General features: G+C 38.3%; 1 protein-coding gene across 5 annotated transcripts in view; it reads right to left on the reverse strand.

The window, feature by feature from the left end:
* The window catches only part of itsn1 (intersectin 1 (SH3 domain protein)), a 55,145-nt gene extending 49,233 nt beyond the window's left edge, over positions 1–5,912 (reverse strand). For all 5 annotated transcript variants that reach the window (XM_028603243.1, XM_028603242.1, XM_028603240.1 and 2 more), the window contains exon 1: positions 5,746–5,912. The gene's annotated coding sequence lies outside the window, so the exon portion shown is untranslated. The remainder of the gene's footprint in view (positions 1–5,745) is intronic.
* Positions 5,913–8,313: the final 2,401 nt, after the last annotated feature.

Consider the following 8,313-nt stretch of genomic DNA (forward strand, 5'->3'; position numbering starts at 1 on the left):
GTGTGTGAGTGAGTGTGCGTGTGAGTGTGTGTCTCATTATCATCAGAGTGGGAGGACAAAGTAACCAGCTTAACTAGGTCAGACGAACAAAGCCCACCCTACACAAACACACACACACACACACGCACACACACACACTTTCACGTCTGCCACTGAGAAAATGTCAAAGCAGTTGGGCAACTACAGTAGATTGTTTGCCTGCTCTAAACTAGGGACAGGATCATCAAACTGCTAGTCAACTACATTCAACTTTTTAAATTATTATTTACCAAATTCTGTTATTCTTATTCTCTCTGATGAGAAACTCCAGAGGCACCAATTCTGAACAGACAACTGAGAAAACCCCAAAACACAAGGGTTTATGGCTTTATAAGGACCATATTCAGCTATTTCTAGGGGTGGGGGAAAAAATCGATACAGCATAGTATCGCAATATTTTTCGTGGCAATACTGTATCGATACACAGACGCCAAGTATTGATCTTTTATGATATGTGTGTTGGTCAGTTTGTCTGCTTGACAATCACATTTTGCACCAATAAAATTGAAGTGAGATGAACAAACAGAGAAATGTATCTTTTTAGATACAACAGATGTTGACAAAATTGTCCTTTCGGGACATCATTTGAAATTGGGGAAAAATCTGAAGTTGGAAAAAAGGTAATACATTGCAATATATCGCAGAATATTGCAATATCTTTAAAATCTCAATAATATTGTATCGTGAAATAAGTATCGGGATGATATCGTATCGTGAGGCCTCTGGTGATTCCCACCCCTAGCTATTTCGTCATGAAATTGCAGCAGAGAGCGGTGTTATCTTTAGATGAAGTTAAGAGGATATGGAACAAGAATAACTTTTATTTATCAAGCTGCCAAAATCTACTGATATGTCAGTTAGCCAAAACTCTGTTCAGCAAATAAGCGGCTACGAATCAAAGTAAACTTTTGTTTACGAACGCCAGTTTACCACAATACCTCTCTTATATACTGTATATGTATATATATATATATATATAAAAAAACTAACAGCAAGAATGATCACACCCTTTGTGACACCGACAAAAACGTAGAAGCAGCCAGAGATTTTGTTTTTAGCCCAAAAAGATATTTTGAAATCATGCTACTAGCAGAATTCACCAGGTCATGTTCACCATGCATCTTCACTAACTAATCATTCCTTTAATTCGCTGATCATATTCAAGTGTTCAGCTTCAATCATGCAAATATAAATATGTCTTTGATTAGACAGAAAAAGTCTGCAAAAATTATAAATCCAGCTGCAAGTTTAATTTAAACTTCAATGAAAAGTCAACTAGTTATATATTTGAATTTGTTTGTTGCCGTCATGGTGCATCTTTTTCCTTTGTCATCATGCGTACCATAGGAGTGTGTACTCAGGGGTATTAATGCTTTGTTCTCCCCGTGTACATGTACTGTATTTGTGTGATTAGTCTGTATACTGTAATTAGAGCATGGGGATGTAGCTGGCGTGTTGCTTTGTTATCAAGGCTTGTGGCAGATGCCTGTTTAAGCCCCTCATATACATACAAACACACACACACACACACACACACACACACACACACACACACACACACACACACTTAAAAGGCAGCTTTAGGACAAGATACAGATTAGGGTTCAGACTCTCCTCTTTCGTTGTCCCTCCCCCTTTTATTTTCCTGCTGACCCCCTCTGACGTTCCCCTTTCCCTTCTTCTAGGTCTGCATTTGGGACAACTGCACACAAACTGATGCCCTGCCCAACTGGATGGGACAATGCTGGATACTTATAGAAATGTGAAATACGCACCAATATTCTTATTATATTTGATAAATTACTCTGAGTTGTACAGTGCATTTAAGAGGAAAGTGGCGTAGCGTTGCAATTCATGTTGTCTGTCGTGTGTAGTGATTTCCCTCGGTGTATCATTCAGCTCTCAATCAGAGTAGTGTCAGAAATCACTAGCACGCTCCTTGTCGTTTTTGTATGTTTATTCTGGGATGCCCCCTGGAGTGGGTGGGGGTTCAGAACTCTTGTCATAAACGCTCAATTATTTTTGACAGTTTTGATATTTAAAACTGATAAATAAATAAAAAGTGAAGCCAAAATCACTCAAAGTCGCGTAAAAAGTCTTAGTCAAGTAATTTATGGACACTGCAGCATGTTTAAAATCACTAGCAGCACCCTCCTGACATTCAACACAGGACATTCAAAATCTTCTATCCGGACGTAGGTCATCATTTCATATCTCGATAAGGATATATATCAGGATCTAGCAGATTTGAGGGAAATTTAATAAATGAAATGGTATAGGTGTGACATGAAAAGTACTGAGTAGTCTCTCACTTTAGGGCAAAATGAACATAACACGCAAGGATCAGAACTTAAAGCGTCGTCCAAAGGATGTAAACGTTGCTGTAACGCAGTTTGGTGTTTGGTTTTTTGGCATCGCGATAGAAATTATATAGAAAAATATATATAACAATAATTTTTATATCATTTTGATGGTATACATCGTCATATGGCCCAGCCCCACGCCACAGTTTCTTTCTTTCTAACTGGCACACTAAAGAAACACAGACTCTCAACACACCCTCTGACACTGACCCTAAGCTCTGCGCCTCTCTCTCGAAACACATTCTTATCACACTGATGTCAAGTGGTGAGGCATGGGACACACACACACACACACACACACACACACACACACACACACACACACACACACACACACACACACACACACACACACACACACACACACACACACACACACACACACACACACACACACACACACACACACACACACACACACACACACACACACACACACACACACACACACACACAAGACAGTTAGCCAGCTCCTCCTGTATCACTCCATCCTTGCCTAAAGCTCCCTGCCCCAGTCCCTCCGAACCAAACCAACATGAAATGCCCTCAAACTGAACAGTCAAAGCAGTTCACTTCATTATCCCAAAAGATTAGCCTACTGATCATACTGGCCATGTGACTCTTACATTAGGCTACCAAATGGTATTCCTATTCAAATGACATTACTAGCTTTATATTAGAGGGATGTTGGTGTGTAATATCGATTTGAAAATAAATCGCATGGGTTGGCTGCCTGATCCGTTTGGCTTGTTTAAGCCTGTTTACAATGTTTCACCACTTTTTCCATTGCTGACGGATAATATTATGAATTCTGTCCCTTGAAGCTGTTGGCATTGGATGAAAGAAACGCTATGTTGAATGCAGTCCTTCCTGGGATATGGTGGAACAAATCGTATTATGTGGTTCTGATTTATAGGTTGTTTGAACGAAAAGTCAGCCTCCTCCTGAACCCAGATGAACTTTTGAACTGTGGATGATTAGGATGTATAGGATATTTCTCTCACACACACACACACACACACACACACACACACACACACACACACGGAGAATGATCCACCTATACAACCCTTCATATGACTTAAGTAGATTTGTGTTGTATAGCAGCAAAAGTGAATGAGGCTGCTGGGCACATAAAGAAGACCAGGCACCAACCACAGGGGAAACTTACTGCCCATAGCTGCATATATCCAAAAATAATGATAATGCACATATACATTATGACCAATTCTGTTTCTATTAGTCAGTATTACAGAGACAGTGTAAACTATTGTCACTGATTATTACATGATAATGAGACTTCAGAACTACAGATTTCCCTTTGACTTTACTCTACAAGATGTGTTCTTCTTGGTATTAATCAACTGTATTAAAAAAAAAAATGCCCAAGATATTCTTGTTAATTATATAAAACACAGAAGACATTCTACAATCATAGAACAGTTGCCACTTTTAACAACTGTAACTATTAATCACTTATAAAAATTGTTGCTGATTCATTTCCCATCCATTGACTAACTGATTAATCAGTGAATTGTTACAGCTTAAATCTAGCTGAACTCATTGCAGAACAAAGGACGGTTAGCAACACTGCATTTGTGTCAGTCTCATGTAAAATCCCTGCTACTGTTAACAGGGTTGGGTCTTAGGTGTGTAGAAACCCACAAATATACAGTGCTCAGCATAAGTGAATACAACCCATGCTAAAGTTGACTAAAAAGAGGAATACAAAAATCATCTTTTGGAAATTGATCTTAATGCCTTAATTTAAAAAAATGAGGAAAGAAATCCAGTCTTTAAGGACACCAATTTTCTTTGCGAATGAATAATGTATCGTAAATAAATACATGTTCTTCCTTAAAATACAGGGAGCATAAGTATACACACCCTTGTGTTAAATTCCCATAGAGGCAGGCAAATTTTTATTTTTAAAGGCCAGTTATTTCATGGATCCAGGATACTATGCATCCTGATAAAGTTCCTTTGGCCTTTGGAATTAAAATAGCCCCCCCACATCATCACATACCCTTCACCATACCTAGAGATTGGCATGGTTTTATTTCAGTTAGCCTAATAGCTGGTCTGATTTGCATGGAGAGATGATTTTATGGAAAGTACCCCATGCCAATCTCTAGTCAACTTTAGCATGGGTGTGTTCACTTATGCTAAGCACTGTAGGAATTTAAGATTGGTCCTGGATCAAAGCATCATTGAGTTTTGGATGGTAGTAATTTACTACCGTCTGCACTTTTGACACACTAGCCATTGTGTTTTCTAGGGCTGCTCCCTCTTAGTCGAATAGTCGACTAATCGGTCGTTTTGGTCTTAGTCAACTTAGATTTCTTTAGTTGATTAGTCATGTTTTATGCTTTTTTTAATGCTAAATGACTTATTTCCAAGAAACGTACGAGCACATCTCTGGTAAACACACGAATGGAAGCGGTGCTTTTGCATGACTGTTTGCGGAGAAACTCAGATTTACAGATCTGTACAGCCCTAGTGTTTTCATCTGCGAGTCAACCTTTAAAGAGGACCTGTCAGCATTTGCATTACCATGGAAACTAGTCCTAACTGATCGGGCTCGAGCTCGAGCTCAGTAAGCCAATCGAAGTAAATGAGAGGACGCAGAAGTTACACATTAACTAAGGCAAGATGAGTTTGCTCACTTATCTGGAAACAGCGTTTAGTGTAACAGGAAAGGTCTGTTTGTCAATTCATCTTCACTTCCTGCATTACTTCCTTGGACTCGCCTATGATGAGTTGCTTCGCAACCCAAAGCATGTTTAGGTCTCAAACAGATCATGGGATACTCAAAGCAGAGGGCTGTTTTGACTGGACAGTTAGCCAGCGTGCACAAACATCAGGAGAGCAAATGCTAGGCGAACTGAGGCAACCTCCACCCATGAAAGTCGCTGTCTGTCCCCCCCCATCACTGTCGGCAACCTTTTCTATTCATCATCTTCTTCTCAACCGGCCCGGCTACAGTGAACCACAAGTAACACCCGTCAATGTTAACGTTAGATCACTGCCAGTGCTGATGCAGTGATTTACCATTAGCATAACGTTACTGGCTAACTGTTAGTAGCAGCTGGGTGGCATCTTCTTTTATTTTTTTTGTCGCCCTGATCTTGTTACACAAACCAATATTAAATACCTGCTAGACGGGTTAATATCACAGTTCGAGGCTCACGTTAGCACGCTACACCGGGTAAAAATGACCAACTAGCCACGCTAACGTATAGATATATCACTGCAGCTAGCAAGTAGGCTAACCAGTGAGAAGCTAACGTCAGCCCGCTCAGGGACATTCTTCCACACCACAGATACTACACTCTGCCCTTACCTCATAGTTCAGTTTCCATCGTGTAATTCAGGATAACGTAGCTCGTTGCGTGTTTATGTAACCATATAATGTTGTATTCCCTCCCGAATGTGCTGTTTTACCACTAAACCCTTTCCGGTGATTCTCCTGTGGTTCCGAAATCCCGACCGACTGAGGGACAGCTGGAAAATGGGGTAACGCTTCTGTCGTATCGCGATATGTCATAGTGACTGTAATGACATCGACCAAACCTCGCGAGAATTTGCGAGCTGCTGGCTTGCCCCGAATCTCAGGGACGCTGTGAAGTAAAAGGATTTTACTTCGCTCCTATACCGGCTGTTGTTTATTAAGAAGAAAAAAATATCCCAAAACAACAAATATTTAAATAAGAATAACGTACATATATTCAAATGTGTATTAGGATATACCCCTTGAGATGTATCATCTCGTTTTCGAGGGGGTCCCAACACAATCATTACATAACAACGGAGGAGTGAAAAAATAAAAAATAAAAACACAATTAGCAATACGACAACGTACATACAAAAAGCAACAACAACAAAAAAACAACACATGCATACGTACATAAATACATTACAACCACTAAATGGCCAAGATGGCCAATATTAAGTAAACAGTAGAGTGAGTGGATTATTAACTACAGTCAAATATAAACAGTAGGCATAAGGATAACAATGGCAGTTCATCTTAAAGTGAGCAGACAGGGCATGTTTAAACATGCCTACATGACTATCAGAATGGTAAAACTTTGAAGCTAAATACAATAAAGCTACTGAAGTGTATATACTGTTTTCTCTCAGAAAAAAATAGGGAAAGAACACAATATAAGTATAGGCTATGTTGTGTATGTTGTGTTATATGGACCTGTGTCTGCAATAAAGTTTATATATATTCATATTTTGGGAATAATCTCTCTCTCTGAACTAATACTAAAATTATGATGACCAGGAATGAGAAATTACATGAAATACAGCTAGATATATTTTGCACCACAGTGAATATGTTTTTAGTCACAAAACAACCGACTAATGGCACTTTATATGCCTACTCGTAAAAATCCATAACATACTTAAAATAAAAAAAATCTAAAACTGATATTTAATTAAAACATCTTACAGCATGGGTTAGCAAGAGAGTGTAAATATGCAATTTGCACATATATAAATCATGTAAATTCAAAGACAGAAAAACTTTATGCATCTAGAGTTTGGAACATATAAGAGTGACTGCCCTTGTAAAAATTAGACAAGCATAACAAATGCATCTAGCATACACATCTACTTTAAGACTCTATACTTACAAGACAGTGCCATTGATGATGACTGAGAAACAATAGAAGCAAAAGATCAAAACAAAATGATATAAAGATATTATTGAATCAAGCTTTAGTGGACTTCATGTGTGGAGTTTTGCTCAGTGGCTCAAACTGTGTGAGTAACACAATTGATAGCATATGATTGCAAATAGTTGCAGGAGGGTGTCAACTTTATTCTTATTCGGAATTTCTTCTTCAGCAGTATGGTATCCCTGTTAGTCCTAGGGAGTTTTCGATTGTTTTCGATTCTACCCCCACAGGTATAATTGCACTTTTTAGAGGTTTTAGGGCTGATGGTAATCTCCCTGTCTGTTTTAGGTAATGTAGCCTACTTGATACTGATGTTGGTAGAAGTTGCTTCTCTCCACTGTAAGAATATTAACAAAATAATTCCAGTTGGTCCAGCTTTGTTGGAGATACAGTATATGTAAGGACAAGGTCTGCCTTGACTGACAACTGAGAAGTTGTCGATGTTCAAATTTTTTAGCTAAGTCCTGGATCTTCCCAATCCTACCTACAGCACCTTTAATGTAAACTGTACATCCTGTGGGAATCCAAGAGAAACTCTTGTGCATTTATTTTGGTTATGCCCTCATACTAAATTACTTTGGAGTAAACTGTCTCGATACTTAGCTGATCTTATTTACCCTGAATTCTCCTTGTGATCGGAAAATGTGCTTTTTGGTTTCATTAACTATGACACAAATCTCACCTCTCAATTTTATTTAATCAACCTGATTTTAATTTTGACCACATTTTACATCCACTTTACAAGTCCAAATTCCAAAATAAAACACCTAACTTCATAGAGCTGTCCATTCACATTTAAAACTAAATTTCATCTATATCCTGTTGCAGTAATAAGAAGGCTGTTAGAACATACACACACACACTTTGTACTTTTCAAATGCTTTAAGTAAATTGAGTTGTTTTCTTTCCTTTTTTTTATTGTTTTATTTTTTGTATCTCCCCTGGCGTACTTGACCTGTTTGTATTGTATACACTTGTGGCTGTATAGGCTCCTTGTTATGTGCTCAATACAAAATAAAAATAAATTAAAAAAATAGGGCCAATTTCGAAGTGTGCATAAAAGAGTGTTTTAAAAGGTGGTGGTTAAAATGCCAATGTGATTCCAATCACTTTACATCGGAGAGTTTTTTTTCTTCAAATTATGTTATGAATTGTTAGTTTTGCCTTCGCGCGATTAGTTTTAACATGTGTAGTAATTCATAACATCCTATAGAGGGCGGAAA

Source organism: Perca flavescens, chromosome 17 (genome assembly GCF_004354835.1).
Source record: "Perca flavescens isolate YP-PL-M2 chromosome 17, PFLA_1.0, whole genome shotgun sequence".
In the NCBI taxonomy this organism is placed as follows: domain Eukaryota; kingdom Metazoa; phylum Chordata; class Actinopteri; order Perciformes; family Percidae; genus Perca; species Perca flavescens.